Below are 4,347 nucleotides of genomic sequence, written 5' to 3'. Positions count from 1 at the left end.
TTAAACTGGCATTATTTTGCTTCTATTTACAGTTTTGATAAGAGAAGAGGCAAGGCCTGCTGGACTCCTAAAAAGGCAAAAAGCTTTTCTGTCATCAAAATGCCACTTACAGCCCCTGTTAAATATATCATCCTTAGTTTTTTTGCTCAGTAGGAAAATGAGGAAAACAAAGGGTTGGGAATTCTGATGAGTACATCCAAAGTCACAAGGGAACTGGAGAAGAGACAGCACCTCTGTTTTGCAGTCTTAGGAAACCTTATAGCCTCAAGGGACACAATTTTCAATAGGATCCAAGATTTCATCATAGGATAAGATGTTTGAATGAATCATTTTGTCTGAATTGCTGCTAGCCATAAAAGTTGAGACAATAAAAGATATAAAAAATATATCTACATTCCAGGAATGATGGTAACACATGTAAGCTGGATCCAGCTTTCATGGGCAACCACAGCAGGAAAGACATAATATCCTTGGATGATGGAAAATTGTTTAAGTTAAGATCTACACAGCCTTTGATTCTCTGCTGTGGTAAACTGCACTTGATTTTTGTATGGAAAGAGAGCTAAAAGCTTTCACCACAGGCCTCTATTTCCTCCATTTGGGGGAAAGGTAAGCTCCTAACACGGACAGATGTGATGTTAAATGTGTACAACCACACTGTAAATTGCACTACAGATTAAAAAACAAACAAACAAAAAAACAACAACAAAAACACCACCAACAACAACAAAATAAAACAAATAGGTGGGCCCAAAATGTAGTATTTCTTGAAAGAAGTTGACTTACAGGAAAAGACATCTAAGGTCAAGAAGTGTGATTTATTGCTGAATAGTTTGAGGTCAACAAAAAAATGCACAGATAAAAACATAAAAAATAAACTATGACACTGTCAAGTTTACTTTCTTAATTCATTTTGTTCTGGTACTTATTTTCCACAGGGAAGTTAGAAATGAGTGGTTTTGTGGGTAGTTTAAAACTTTAGAAATTACCTGACCACACTAACTCAAGTTTCAAATAGTTTTCTCAAAGACACAGTGTTTTTCCTCATGATGCTTCTTTCTTTAGAAAAGGGATGATTCTTTTTTTTTTTTTTTTAATTGTAGTGTGGAGCTTAACATGGAGCAGGATCTGCACCAACGACCCTGACGTCTAAGGGCACTGTGAGAAGAAGATGGATTAAACAGCTTTCTGGACCTGCCAGATTGCTCCATGAACAGCACAGGGTGTCCTCTCTGTGCAGAGCACAGGTACTCAGGTGATCACAGTGCTCTGTGTGTTCCTGGTATAAAACCTTACACTGCTCACTTCTTGCATGGTGTGGACACTTCTGATTTCCCAATTTTATAAAGGTATAGGAGAATTGGAAAACAAGCAAAGAAATGCTACCTATATGATCCGAGCCATAGGGAATATCTACTGTATCAGGAATAAAGACATTTAAAGAGACAAGCACAATTCAGCCTGAGAACAGAGAATATTGGTGGAGATTTGATAATTGACCTATAGTCACCAGTGATGGAGAGGATGAACAGGGAAATGCCTTCCTGAACTATGAAAATGCTACTGCAGCTACAAGTTTACAGGGGTTTAGAAAGGAACTGGACAAATCACTGGAAGACTTGCAGAAAAAAAGGCCACCATTTCAGAGTCCACCCTGTCCCCACAGCAACTTTATTCATTTCAAGCACTCCAGAAAACCCTCTTCCTATATAAGGCCACAAAAAGCCTTATAGGCCTTATTATTTCAACATGCAAGACAGAACTTTTCCTAACCTTTGTATCTTCCACAGCAATCCCATCAGAGGAGTGTCAAGATTATGTCCTTTTCCTTTGCTAAACTGCAAGAAGGGCAATGTGTTAACTGTAGGAGCTGCAGCAGGCATCCAAAGCAATTCAGAGAGAAGGAATTGACAAAAGCTGGAAGCATCTGGGCTCTCTCCAGCTTCTAAACCCAAAACTGCGCCTGCAGTTGCAGTATCCAAATACTTCAGTGGTGAATACCTCCCTCTGGAAAATCCCCATTACATAAACGGAAAGTAGTACGTAGGTACACACAGAGGTACATACCAGTAGAGGAATGATGAATTACTCATAAATGTATTTGAAAATCTTTCTCCTTACATTTTTTCTGGATACACAGAACAATCATTTCCCTCAGAATAAACCATTTGACAGCTTCTACAGTACATTGCAGCAGTGTGCATACAGCTGTTGTCTTTGAACGTTGGGTGTTTCCTCAAGAGTCATATTTTCTGTCTTGTTCTTAGCAAGTATCTCTGCTTATAAAGAATCCTGGAAAAATCACATGAGAAAGTGAGTAGGTTTTATTTCTGTGTGTGCTCTACAATACATTTGCATGCATTTAAGCTAAATCAGGCCAGTTGATAAAATCATAGAGTGCTGATAAAAAGGATAACAGGATATTATTTTAATATTATGGATAAAATTAATGACTGTAGGAAATGAAGGCATTTAAAAGTGTTCTTTTACCTTCACTGAAATTCCAGGAAGTAGCAGAGAATAGCTGTAGTAACTATTCCTCTAACCCTGGTGCTGTTTTCTGAATGGTTGATTTAAGATATCCACAAAGGCAAACAGGGCTCTATGATTATTGAATTAAGAATAAGCACACCCAGCAAGATTTCATCACCCTAAAAAATGACAAATTGGAGTGCTTGTTGTTTTTTTCTTAAAGTACATAATAATGGATCTTTTGATAAGCTTTTAATTCATGAGCTCTGTTCATGGATCACCCAGGTGCTATAAAATTGCTCAAAGCTTCTCTGTTTACCAAGTGTAAACCCATGATGTTCTGGCACAAGCCCTTTTCTCTCCGAACCAGCCCAGTATTTGCTTGGAAATCCCTACCAATAAAAAGCCCCTCTCCCTCAGGGCTCCCTGAACAGCTGTGTGCAGGAACAGGACACTGAGCTTCTAGGGAAAGTAACAGCTGAGTGCTTTCTGCAAAACTAAGGCAGCTTTAAAAGGAAACTGGGAGGTGCCTGGAACGGTGATTCCCACCAGCAGCTCGTCTGAACACACAAACACAACTTCAACAAAATTCAGTCACTGCTCTCACCCCTCCAACAGCACTGGCAGTCCTGCCCTGAGCCCCACCATCCTGCAGCAGAAACCCAAGCAGCAAAATATAATCACAAATGATCACATGCATTTTAAGGGGAGCAAAAATATGAAATATAAGAAAGAGCACCTTGAAGACGAATGTTTCACAGTGATGGAAAAAATGATTGCGATGTATGAAGCCCTTGAATCATTTTGAGATCTTCAGTCAGATAGCTAAAATATTATTATTATTATTATTATTTCATGTAAGTAATGATTACATTGCATTTGAAATGGCTTTGTAATTTCCTGTCTAATGCTACCCTTAGGTCTCTTCTATATTACTGCTTTTCAATTATCTTTTCTTTTTCTTCTTGAATATATATGTTTTGAATTATTTTTTCATCTGATGTATCAGCCCACTCTTCTTCAGACTGAATCTTTTTTTTATATTTCCTGCCCACATCTCTACAGTTAGGAGTTTATTGCTTTGTAAAGCTGAAAAAAATGAAATAAATAACAAAAATAAAATAAAATAATGTTCATGTCATGTGTTTGTAATTATATCTGAAAACACATAGTCCTAGCTACAAGGACTTTTTAAAATATCTTAGTTTTAAAAAGTGCCCAAATTCACTATTGTGTGCATATCTGTGCATTCAGATTGGAAAGAAAACCAAACATTCCCAGACTTAATAATCATATATTGCTATCTAAAAACCCTTTGAATTGCAAGGCATATTCATGCCAAAAGGAGGTGGGTAAAATCCAGCTCTGCCAGGTTAAGAGATGGAGAATTTCGGGGTCAGTGTTGCTCCAGGAAAATTCTCCAGCACTGCTGTTTACTCACTGCAAAATTAAATCACAATTGTGGAGCATAACCATGAAGTTAGAGGGATGAACCCATACAAAAACCAGCAGGAAAGGGCAAGAAACCCCTCAAGAGGAAGGTCAGACCTCAGACCAGAATCCAGGCATGGAACAGGCAAGTCCCAGGTAGCAGCAGCTACCAAGGGGACCAAGGGAGCACCTTGGCCACCACCTCTCTACATCATCTTAAGCAAAACTGACCCTGAGTGACCACACAGCTTGACTGCTCTAAACCTGCAGATTCAGCACACTCAAGATTTCACCTATTCAATAATATTCACCTATTCCTTTAGCTGCAGGACACATAACAATTATTGCATGGAAAAATCAGAAACTTCCTTACTTCTGCATACAGCACCTTCATTTAGACTTCACAACCAAACCTGATTAGAAATCTTACAGGGACTTCTCCAC

General features: G+C 38.4%; 1 long non-coding RNA gene across 1 annotated transcript; it reads right to left on the bottom strand.

Annotated features, from left to right (window-relative positions):
• Positions 1–2,145: 2,145 nt before the first annotated feature.
• Positions 2,146–2,832, bottom strand: LOC136290152 (uncharacterized). Its single transcript, XR_010721002.1, has 3 exons — positions 2,792–2,832; positions 2,491–2,651; positions 2,146–2,292 (listed from the first exon to the last, which is right to left on the bottom strand). It is a non-coding gene; the product is annotated as an uncharacterized lncRNA (long non-coding RNA).
• Positions 2,833–4,347: the final 1,515 nt, after the last annotated feature.

Source organism: Chamaea fasciata, unplaced genomic scaffold (assembly GCF_029207755.1).
Source record: "Chamaea fasciata isolate MVZ Bird 193981 ecotype frontalis unplaced genomic scaffold, bChaFas1.0.hap1 SCAF_5, whole genome shotgun sequence".
In the NCBI taxonomy this organism is placed as follows: domain Eukaryota; kingdom Metazoa; phylum Chordata; class Aves; order Passeriformes; family Sylviidae; genus Chamaea; species Chamaea fasciata.
The sequence above is the reverse complement of the archived record's forward strand: the minus strand, read 5'-3'. Positions and strand labels throughout refer to the sequence as shown.